The 12,276-nt window shown below is 54.8% G+C and overlaps 1 long non-coding RNA gene across 1 annotated transcript in view; it reads left to right on the top strand.

Moving 5' to 3' along the window:
* The first annotated feature begins 584 nt into the window (after positions 1–584).
* The window catches only part of LOC147668849 (uncharacterized), a 112,211-nt gene continuing 100,519 nt past the window's right edge, over positions 585–12,276 (top strand). The window contains exon 1 of the long non-coding RNA XR_015303795.1: positions 585–721. This is a non-coding gene — a long non-coding RNA (uncharacterized LOC147668849). The remainder of the gene's footprint in view (positions 722–12,276) is intronic.

Here is a 12,276-nt window from a genome sequence, read left to right as displayed (position 1 = left end):
CTGACTGTTACTTAAAAGATGGACTTAAACTCATGTCAAGTCAAAATAAACTCCGTGCTGCCTTGATATGTCATTCAGACACGTGCTTCCCAACCCACACTCTCCTCGAGCTGTCATTGTGTATGTAGACACAGAAAACAGACTGACGGATTTAAAAGTCAAAACAAACCGAAACCCCCACGCGGATATTTCAAGGTAGAAAAGAAGGACAAATGGTGCGTTGGACTATTGAATCTGTACCGTAAGGTAAGTATGCAGTGCATTTTGAAATAAACTTTACCAATTTACTCGTATAACAACTAATCATTGAATAATAATATTTAAACAAACTAAATAGAATTAATTAATGCCTCAAAATGTTCTTATATTTTATATGAGTACAATAAGTAATAACATTAAATGTAGCGCCTCACTATGATAAGTGTCTGTTTATATATGTTGGTTCACTGTATATCATGTGCATAAGTGGTTTTTCCCTATAAATTCCAGGCCCTGCCCGTGGGAACCGGCCTCTCACTTACCACTCCGAAATGGCGGCCGCGTTGGCGGCGTCCGTCTTCTGTGTCGCGGCTCCGGCCCTGCTCTGGGCTCGCACTTTGAATCTGCCCGGGCCCGGTGTCCTCGGTAATGATGGCGGCGGCGCTGCGAGGCCTGGGGGGCACCGCGCGGGGGGCTCCCCTCAGGAGGGCCTGGCTGGCGGCACCCCGGGGTCTGGCGACAGGTACGAGCAGGAGCGTGTGCGTCTGGGGCCGGCGTGATAGGTGCTTAACTCTCGTCATCATGTAATCCATGGGGTGACACACATGACGTGCCCCCCCCCCCCCCCCGCTGGGCAGGAGGCTGTCACTCTGCAGCTCCCCTCACGCCTGTCACACTGTGGCCCCCGCAGCCTGTCACTGGGTCCCTCACAACTAGTGTAAAGCAGGCAAGGGACTGGCAAAGTGGACAGTGGCTCAGGGACCCCTCCTTCCAAGGGGCCCCTGGCAACGTGAACTCTCCCGTTAGCCCCCTTCTGTGTATTTTTGTATCTTAACTGTAATTAAGAATTCACTATTGATAGGCCAAATAGGGCTTGCATTCGCGACATAATTTGTAATAAAACTCAAAGTTGCTCCATAAAGTCCTTAAGATCACACTCACTCCATGCCAACAATTTAGAGGGAAGTTTGAGATTAAAAATACATTGGAGAATGTATTTCTCCCGTTGATTTATGTTGAAGCAGAGTCAATTTCACACGGGAGACTGCTAAAAGAAATGCATTTTCGGGTGGTTATGCGCTATATAAATGGAATTTTCAATTCAATTCAATTCAATTTTTATCTTTCAATATTTGGGAGTCTTGCGCCTGAATCGCGCCTATTGGCATGTGTGGAGACACTGCTATCACGATGCCCCACACATCCTGTCAGTATGCTTCTCACGGCCCATCACTGTGCTTCCTACTCTCTACACCTGTGCTTCCTGACAGCCTGTCACCCTGCTTCTCACAGCCTGGTGCTGTTCCTCACAGCTAATCACTGTACTTCCTTCTGTTACCCCTGTCCTCCCTCACAGACTGTCACACTGCTCCTCACAGCATATCATATGGCTTCTCACAGCCCATCACTGTACTTCCTACTGTCTATCCCTGTGCTTCCTCACAGCCTGACACTTTGGAGAAGCGTGGCTCAATGGTTAGAGCGGCAGACCCTGATGCAGAGGTCTGGCCCAGGACCAGGGTTCAATCCCTGCGTCAGCGGCTCTTGGACTCAATTTCCTCGGACCTGATAATTCTCGCCTCGGTGCCTAGTCTAATCATGGGTCCCACTCTGTGACTCTAGGCAATAGCTTGCTTAATCTCCACAATGGCCCCAGCAGCGCTTGGATGCCTGGCTTCACCTTGGGGGTGCCCAGGAGTGGACATCTCACAGGAAAGCCAGGAAGGGTTCCACAGCGGTATGAATACAGCGCTACGAGACATCTGGGTAGCAGGCGCTATATAAATACACATTTACATTCTGCCTCTCACAGCCTGGTGCTGTCCTTGACAACTAATAACCGTGCTTCCTACCCCGTGCTTTTTTCCAGACGGTCATGGTGCTCCTCATAGCATATCATTCGACTTCTCACAGCCCATCACAGTGCTTCCTACTGTCTATCCCCGTGCTTCCTTGCAGCTTGTCACTCTGCTGCTCACATCCTGGTGCTGTCTCTCACAGCTAATTACCGTGCTTCCTACTGCCTACCCCTATGCTTCCTCACAGACTGTCACAGTGCTCCTCACAGCATGTCACTCTCCTTCTCACAGCCCATCACCGTGCTTCCTACTGTCTATCGCGGTGCTTCCTCACAGCCTGCCACTTTGCTTCTCACCGCCTTGTGCTGTCCCTCACTACTATAAATAAGCGCTTGGAAATACTTCTTGACATTGCGTACCCATTACCACCCCTCCCGCGAGGGGGGGGGAGGGGGGGGTTCTAGTACTACCTCTCACATGTATGAACATCATCTTGCCCCCCGAGGCAGTGGGTTGACCATAACCTGGAGCAAGGACTCTTCCCACTGGCACCACCCCAGTGGCGGCCCATCCCAACAACAAGCATTTATAATTGGAACACCTGCCATAGTGACACATAAACCTGACTGAGAGCATCTCATACTGACCTTACAATAAACACACTAAAATCACAGTGGCTGACAGTCTAGTTGTTCAACTAATGCAGAAGCAAGAATACATGTCTAGGCATCACTTAGAATGACAGGTACTTATCATATGTGATAACAGGTGTAATGCAAGTCAATCACAGCTCCTAAAAGGCATCACTAGAGGGGGCAGCCGAGCAGTTTGCCAGGGCCAGTTTTGTTTCCCAGTCCGACCCTGTGCCCTGCAAGGCATTATGGGGCCCTTTTCCCCCTGCTCCTGAATAACTGAGCATCAGCTCTCCTGCTGCTCCGGGGAGAGCCGCACTGCCTTCATTGGTGGCCTTTTGCCACTTTCCCACTTTCTCAGGGGCCCGGTCCCACCTGGGCACCCTGCGGGCAGGTGAGTGGGAGAGCAGCTCGAGGAACCCACCCCAGCTTCTCTTGCTGGCTCCCCGACTCGCCAGCACCCTGGCGTGCTGCAGCTGGCATTTCATTCTGGTTTGCCCACTCCTGCGGGCAGACACAGACTCCACAGCCGGCCCTGTGGGGCCTCGGGGGAGTGCGATGGCACTCCCCCCTCCATCCTCCCACTGCGGGGAGTGCAGTGGCACTCCCTCCTCCTCTCTCCAGCATCTGGGGCCCAGGAAATGGTCCTGGGCCCCACCCACCTTCACAGGGAGCACAATGGTTCTCTCCAACTTCTTCTTCTGCAGGGCCCGAAGATGGGGTCCCGGGCCCCAAGAATCTCTTCACCGAGGGGTGTGGCAGGGGGGCGCAACAGCGCTCCCCGTCTTCTTCTTGGGCGGGGCCCAGAGATGGGGTCCCCCCCCCCCGGCACCACTTCACGGGGGCGCGACGGCGCTCCCCGGCTTCAGTTTTCGTCTGTGCCCAGGGCAGGCTCCTGGGCCCCTGGGGGCCATTTCACAGGGAGCATGATGGCGCTTCCCGACTTTACTTCAGTGGGGCTCTGGTTTGAGAGCCTGGGCCATGTAGGAACCCTCTTGGGGGGCACTACGGCAGCCCCCGACATCTCTTTATTCTGGGGACAGCCCCTGGGACCTGACCCACCCCGGGGGCACATCAAAGGCCAGCGGCGGAGCCCCACATGCTTCGTTGTCGGTCCGAGAAAAGGTCACCTACTCCCGGGGGTTGGGGCACATCTCGGCCCGTGCTGTCGATTTCGACCATCTTGCCCTCCTCTCGTTCCTGGTGGCCAGCCCTCTGGGATACTTCTAGATGACGTAGTCCAGGCGTCTCATGCCACATGGTATCTCAAAAGCCCACTTCCCCACCTTGCTGACTTCATGGCCCGGCCCCGTAGCAGGCCTGGTGCCGGGCACCGGGTGACAGCTGCTGATTGATACCCTGCAGCTTCACCTCATCTCTCCCTCCTGGACAGAAGACCTTCGCCCTTGAGAATGGTTGCAGTGATGGGCTAGCCTTCAGATGCTACAGCTCAGGGAGGAAGGTAATTAATCCAGCCTGACAGGGTCACAATGGGCTGGGCTCTGGTTATGAGCTGAGTCAGAGGAATATGACATTTCTGGATGACCCACAAGTAATACAGATATGGCTTTGTACTCAGCAGAAGTATTCTTTTTGGACAACTTGATGTGTACTTTGGTGCGTGTCTAGAGTTTGTTGGCCCTGGGGAACTGAAACTACCCCATGTGGTCTCTGTCTCCATAGGAGAATAATGGAGTGTTCCTACAGTGAAACAGTTAAGCACACTGACTTTCCCTTACATGTGTCTCCCCACATTATAAAGCCTATTCCATGTCATCACCTAACTCTACTACATAATCCCAGCCACACCATTCCATCTGTACCAGCTCCTGGTCTGCGCCCGACAGGAATCTCCCCCACGCAGCCCTTACACAGGTGCACACGTGTCCACATGTAACCAGTCCGGTGCCCCTTACCCTGGCTGCAGTGCGTGGGGGACACAGGCGAAATCCACATGCAGTCCATTTTATTATGAGTTTACAATGGGTGAGTCCCATCTTATGAGGCTCTCCCACAGTAAAAGCTAAAAAATCAGGTATTCAAAAAGCGACAAATCTGGGGGGCACAGATGGTCAGAACCACCTTCTTACAAACACATACTGTTGCTGTGCTTCTCTAAGCCTCGAACACTGCACCAAGCATACTGTTGCTGTGCCTCTCACAGCCTTTCACTGCACTTCCTGCACACTGTCACAGTGTTCACACTGTCCGTCACTGTGATGTATCCTTGCTGCCTGCCGACGTCTTTCACACCTTGAACACAGAATTTATTACATTCGGATCACAATGAATAACATTTCTTAGCAATTTTCCATAGCTTTGACTAGACTCAGTGGATGGGCAGGTGCGTCTCAGAATGCAAAGTTACCTGCAAGAGGTTAGAAGAGATAGACAACATGTATTATGAGAACAGATCGATAAAACAATAGGGAAAATAAAATTACACAAAATAGTCACACATGATTAGAGTTTCATGCCGTGCTGCAAGGAGACTACCTCAAGGTCAGTGCATACTACAGACTGACAATGGATATGGCAAGCATGTAATGCCCCCAAGGAAGGGCAGGCATGGCAAACCCTTTTTTTTTTTTTTTTTTTTTTTAAATATATTTTTATTGCAGAATTAGAGACAAGATAGCTCAAAAGACCAACCAGTACACTTGCAGCATCCCGACAGGTAACATTGTAGAAACACATTACACAGCCAATTAGCCCACATCCTGGAGGCTAGGCGGCGCTTCAATTTCCGCTCCCTGGTCTATGCCTCAGTGTGTGCCCTCTCGGGGCGTCCGGTCGGTTATATCGTGTGTAGTATCTGCTTTTACCCCTCAACACCCGCCCCCCCCGCACCGTCGGTCCCCAGATCGCATCTTCGTTCGCACCCAACAATTCCTGGGCACCTCCTACTAAGCCCGGCCGGGTCTAATAGATTACTCTGCGGTGCTAAACCAGATACCCAACAAACATCCCCCCTCCCTCCCCAACTGCTGCTAATGCGGGCACCCATAATCTTTCCTAGCGCTGAGGTACGTCACCTATCAGGATCCACACATCAACATTCAATCCACATGGAATATTCTCCCTTCTTTATTCTCCCTCTGCATCGTCAGTCATGTAGTCCCGCAGCGCCTGAACCACTGACTCCCAGGACCTTGCCAACTCCAGACATTTCTAGTTACCAGTCCTAGTAGCCTGACACATCCTGATCACGCTCTCGCACCCTGACCACTTCAACAGCTCATTCCTCCATCTCCTCACTGACGGGCCTTCTCTGGACTTCCAATGCCAAGTGATTTCACGTTGTGCCAGCATGATCCCCAAATGAATAAATTTGCTCGTTATTTTAGTTTTCTTAGTATGCGGGAACCAAAGGAGCAGGCACGCCGCCATATCAAAGTCTACTTCCCTGTCAGTGACAGCATTCAGGAGTTCCCCCACTTCCGGCCAATACTCCCCCAGCTTCGGGCATCCCCACAATAGGTGATCTAGTTCTACCTCCGGCGCCACGCACCGCGGGCATACGGCATCAAGCACCTGGAAGTGCCGTCTCAACCTTTCCGGGGTCAAGTACGCCCTATGGACAATGAAAAAATGGACCTGCTGAAATCTCGCGTTCCTCGTTCCCTTCCAGGTCCTACGCAACACGTGGCTCCAGATGGTATCTGGTATGGGTTTGCCTATACTGACCTCCCAACGCGACTTTAGTACCAGCAAGGGCTCCAGTCCCTCATTCAACATTCTGGCATGGAGGCACGTCACTGCTTTAACGGTGCCCGCCGCCATTACCACGTATTGGCATGCCATGGTCACCTCCGGCTCTGCCAGCCCGCCCCCCCCAATACTGCTGCATCGCAGCCACCACAGCCGCGTGCAGTAGGAAGGTTCCGTCTGGTAGGCCAAATTGTTCATGCAACATCTGATACGGGATCAACACCCCATCAATATAGAGGTCTCCCACCATCTGCAGGCCCAGCTCCTCCCACATCAACAACTGGGACCAATCGCCCCCATGGGGTAGCGCAGTCAGCATTCCCAGCGGTATCTCTGGCGCATATGGCCGGCTTTTCCCCGCTCTCTTCAAACTCCTATTCCAGCACGACTTCAGCGTCCTTTCCTCCACCGTGAGCTCCCTCACATCCAGTTTCTGCTGCAGGATGATATAGGACAGAACATGTCTCTGGATGCCAATTCCCCGTTCGTGGTCAGGACCCCGGAACTCTCTGGCCACATTCTGCGTTAATACTTGGAGTTGCGCTGCCAAGTAGTATAATTCAAAATCGGGGACGGCCATCCCCCCTTCGGCCTTGGGCCTAGTCAGAGTATTCAGCGCTACCCTGCGCCGTCCGTGGCCCCAGAGGAAGCCCATCACCAAAGTCCTCAGGTCTCTAAAGAGCTTCTGCGGGATCCACACCGGTAGCGTTCGAAAATAATAAAGGAGCCGCGGGAGTGCCACCATCTTCAGCAGTGCCACCCGACCCAACACGGATAGCGGGAGGGAGGCCCAAAAGTCCATGCAACCCTTCAGCGCCCGAATACAGCGCTCCACGTTCCCCTCCAAGAGATCCGTGGCCTCATGGTAGACTCGCACCCCCAAGTAGGTGTAACAGGAGGGTTCCCACACCACCTCTCTGGTAAGTTGTGGGCAGAGCGTACTCTTCCGCAGCGGGAATATGCAGGTCTTGGTCCAGTTCACCCTGAGGCCTGACAGCCGCCCGAATCTACCCAGCAAGTCCACCGCTCCCTCTAGAGCTCGCCTAGGATCCGCCAGGTATAATAACAGGTCATCAGCGTATAGCGATATGTAATGCGACTCGGGTCCCTGCGCTATCCCGTTATACACCGCGCCAGAGCGTGCCTGAGCCGCCAACGGCTCCATCGCCAAAGCAAACAGCAGAGGAGACAGCGAACAGCCCTGCCGCGTCCCCCTACAGACCGGATAAGCCGTAGACACTATGGGCCCCAATCACACCCGCGCCCTTGCCGACGAGTAAAGCACCCTCGTCCAACTCCGAAATCCCTCGCCAACCCCAAACTTCAACAGCACACCATCCAAGTAGTCCCATTCGAGGCTATCGAACGCCTTTTCTATATCAACTGCTAGAACCACTGGATCCTGGATTGATAACGCAGCACCATCCATGACCCGGACCAAACGACGAATATTCATCGAGGTGTTCCTAGTCGGAATGAATCCCGCTTGGTCCCTATGCACCAGGGTGGTCATCTGCGGCAGGAGCCTGGTAGCCAGGATGCGGCTCAAGATCTTATAGTCCACTGTCAGCATTGACAACGGGCGGTAAGAGGTCACGTCTAACGCGTCCCTTCCCGGCTTCAACAGCGGGACCACCAGTGCCTCCCTCATGGACTCAGGTAAACACCCCACCTGTTTCGCCTCCGCATACACCGTCAGCAGTTTGGGCGCCAATATATCCACGAATTTGGCGTAGAATTCCACCGGCAGCCCATCCACCCCTGGTGTTTTGTTCCGCGCCATGTGTTTAATTGCCCCCCTTATCTCAGCCAAGGTGATGGGGCCCCCCAGGTCTGTCGCCTCCTCGATATCCATTTTCGGCAAGGGGATCGGGTCTAAATATTCGCCTATCTCCGAGGTCTCGGCCTCCAGGTGGTGCTCGTACAATCCTGTATAGTAGGACTGGAAGCGCGCCAGTACCGCTGACTGAGAATAGACCACTTCACCATCCTCGCGTCGTATACTCATGACCGGGCACCCTCTAGGACCCGGATCAGCTAGCTTGGCAAGAAGCGTGCCCACTTTATCCCGCTCCTCATGCACCTTAACAGCATACAACTTGTAATCGTAGCACCGCAGTCTTTCCGTCTGTCGCCACTGCTTCTTTAGCTTGCATCAGTCGCTCCTGCAACTCTGGCCGCTCAGGCCTCCTCAGCTCCAATCCCCTCAATGTCTCTTCTGCTTTCTCAAGGTCACTCAAAACAGTCTTTCTCGCATTCGAAAACCGACCCATGCATACCCCTATCACCACTACTTTCATCGCATCCCATTCAATCGACCTAGTCGTGGCTGAGCCTCCATTTTCTGCAAAATAGCAGTCAATACCCTGTCGAACTGTGTCACAAAACACCAGGTCTCCCAGCGTATCCGGGCGCAGTCGCCATGATGGAACTGCCGATCTCACCTGTTGCCACTGCATGGAGATCAGCAGGGGATTATGATCTGAAATGGTCCTAGTCAGGTACTCCGAATGAGTCACTGCATTCACCAAGGGGCCGCCACATAACACCGAGTCTAGCCTGACATGTAGGTCGTGCAGCGTGGAAAAATAGGAATAATCTCTGACCTCGGGATGTTGTGCCCTCCACACATCCACCAAGCCCCACCTTTCCTGCCATTCCCTTCTGTGGGTCGCTAGGCGGCGTACCGGGGAGTCTACTAGTGGTGGGTGAGACCTATCCAATAGCACATCAGAGATGGAGTTAAAATCCCCCGCCAGTAAGATAGGGCCCGCTAAAAAATAAGCCAACGAGTGTGACAAACCTTCAAAGAAACGAGCCTGATCGGAATTGGGGGCATATATGTTACACAGCACCACCTCCCTGCCATAGAGACGTCCCTCCACCACCACATATCTACCCTCAGGATCCACCCGCTGACTCGTAACTTGGAATGGCGTGCCCGCTCGAATCCATATTAACACCCCTCTTGCGAATGCTGAGTATGTCGTGCCAAAGACCTGACCCCGCCACCTCTTCTGTAAAGCCCCACACTCCTTCTTAGTCAGGTGAGTTTCCTGAAGCATTGCAATCTGAACGCCCCTCCGAACTAAGTAGGCATGCACCTTATGACGTTTCACCATCGTACAAATACCTCGAACATTCCACGTGATACATTTCAAGTTAGGTAACGTCCCCATGAAGAGCTTTCCGACACAGTGGTACTATCCACCAAATGACCCCCGCATTGCAGCAATTGTACACCCCCTTCAAAACATTCCCCAGAACTCCCCAAACCCCCCTCCCCAGGACAGGACCTAATAACCCAGCTTCAGCCCCGTTCCAAACCTGTAACACCCCACACATTCCACTAACCTGTGGTCGACACCACAGAAGGCCTTAAGGGCCTCAAGAGGGCAATGGAGCGCCAAACCATGGCCGCAGAGCTACCACCCCGCGCCCACAGTCCCAAACTGCTCACGCAGCCCCATACCTGGCAGTCCAATAAAGACCTGGAGAGTCCGTGCCGACAGGCACCCCTGGATTGTTCAGTAGTCACTGGCCTCACTCGTTAAACAAGCCATCCGCAGTCTGTGGCGTGACCGCCAGCCCCCCCGCGCCCCCCACATCAGAGTCGTCCCCCCGGTCTTCTCTTCCTCCTCCTCCGAACCCGATCCTCCAGACGTTTTCTCCTGCTGCGACCCTGTAATGGTTGCTGTAGCCATCAACGCACCCCTCTTGTCAGCCGGCATTCGTGCGTCCTGCGCGGCCCTTTTAAGCTTATTCCGGGAGCGGATGCGCTTCGATTTCCTGAGCCGGACTGGCTGCTGCCGATCCCTGCTGTCTCTGTGCGTACGGTCTGTCCCCGCACGATAACGTTCAAGCCACGACCATGCCTCGTCGGGAGTCTGAAAGAAGTGAGTCTTGTCATCAAGGATCACTCTCAGCTTAGCAGGGAAAAGCAAGGAGTATTGGATCCCCTCCTCCCTCAACTCCTTTTTCACCGACAGGAAGGATGCTCTAATCCTCTGGACATCCTGCGTGTAATCCGGGAAGATCGTGACATTGTTATTGTCCACCTGGAAGGGACCCTGGGATCTCGCCCTCTGAATCAACAAATCACGGTCCTTATAATGCAGCAATTTGACCACCATCGGCCGAGGCGGTCGGCCCTCCAGGGGCGGCTTGGCAGGCACTTTATGCGCTCTTTCCAGGGAGAAGAAGGGGGACAGACCCTCCGGCGCCACAACTGTTCTGAACCAGTCCTCCATATACGACACCGCATCACCCTTCTCAATTTTCTCCGGAAGCCCCACTACCCGCACGTTGTTCCTCCGGTTTCGACTCTCCGCATCCTCCGCCCTTCGCTCCAGGTGCGCCAGACGGCCGATGATATCCATCAGTTTATGTTCCGCTGTGACCACCGCCGGTTTCAGGTCCTGAAGCAGTTGTTCATTCGATTTCACTCTATCAGAGAGTTTAGCGTGATCTGCTCTCAGTAGGCCCAGCCCCGTCGCCACCTGTGCAATGTCCTGATGCAGCGTTTCCTTTGTAGTAGCGATCGCCTCCAGTATGGCGTCAAGGCGCTGGTTCAGCCGCTGCTCCTGCGGCGTGGTCTCCAGTGTAGGCTGAACACCGCCAACCTGAGCCAAGGCAAGCCCGCCAACCTGCCCTCGTGGGGCAGCGACGCCAGCTTCCAGCGCGGCCATCTTGGCTATTAAAATTGCGCCACTCTGGCCTCTTCCAGCCAACACCCTTCACCGCGGCGATTCCGCTGTCTGCTCCGCGCCAGGTACCCTCCGGCGCTATCAGGTGGCACACGAGAACGGGGCCAGCAAGTACCGCCACTTAGCCAGCCTCCCGTTGAACGCTCACAGACCCCCCTCTGTGTACAGCCGCCTAGCTCCGATCCATAGCTGTAGCCTGCGTAGCGCCGCCAGCACTCACGTATCACCTCCTGGGACCGCCAGGGTCAGGGCAGCAACACAGTGCGCACTTCCAAAAGGAGCAGGCAGAAGTAGGTCAGGGGCAAGCACGCCTACTGCACAAGCCAGCGCTCAGCCGTGTGTGTTGCAACTCGCTCTGTTCCCTGGTCACTGCTTCCCCAGCTCAATGCCTCAGGACCCTCAGGCGGGCGGGCCCCACCGCCGTTTGTCAAGCGCACCGAGCCGATCCAGCACCGGCCGCCCCTCGGGGCGTTCAGGGTCCGTAGGAGATCGACCCCGAGCCCAAGGCGGTGGCTGCCTCTCCGTTCGCGGCTTCCGCTGTCCTTCACAGCCCCCTGCAGCCGGGAGAGCAAGCGCCACTATCCCTGCCGTTCCCGCCTGCTAATCCAGCTCCAGCCGCTCCGCCGGCGAGCAGCCCCCACAAATCATCTGCACCGTCGCCCGGTAGGAGAGCAGTCAGACACCATGTCTGTGCGCCAGGGATCGGGGAAGCGGGAGGGGGAGGGGCACCACTCACTTCAGCCCTCAGCCGCGGAGTGCCCCCGCAGTTCCCGGACCAGCTCCAATTATTCCCCGCTTCTGACCTCCGCTTCGCTCAGTCCGTCTCTCAGCCTCCAGCACGTCTGTTTCCCCCCGGAGCGCTGCCTCTACTGCTCCCGGTCTGCCAGCACCGCCATCTTGTCTTTGTGTGCAGGCCGGGTCTACGAGGCTCCGATGTCGGGCAACGAGCGTCCACCGGGGGCCAGACGGAATCCGGACTCCCCCTGCTGGGTCAGCGACCCCTCATGTCACCGAATGAAGCCTCCAGGGGCACCGGGGGCCAGTTCGTCAGGATTAAAACGGGACTCAGCGCGGAGCAACTCGCTCACGCAGCCATCCCGGTCGGCGCCTAAGCCACGCCCCCCAGGCATGGCAAACCTGAGCCGCTTACTGACAGGACCTGGTAGTAGGCCAGACAAATGACTGTCAGCACCTGTCAGCATGCCTGTCTCTAACGCACACATCCTACCA

The sequence above is a fragment of the Lissotriton vulgaris genome, unplaced genomic scaffold (assembly GCF_964263255.1).
Source record: "Lissotriton vulgaris unplaced genomic scaffold, aLisVul1.2 SCAFFOLD_3397, whole genome shotgun sequence".
In the NCBI taxonomy this organism is placed as follows: Eukaryota; Metazoa; Chordata; class Amphibia; order Caudata; family Salamandridae; genus Lissotriton; species Lissotriton vulgaris.
Note: the sequence above shows the minus strand (reverse complement) of the source record. Positions and strands in the feature narration are given on the sequence as shown.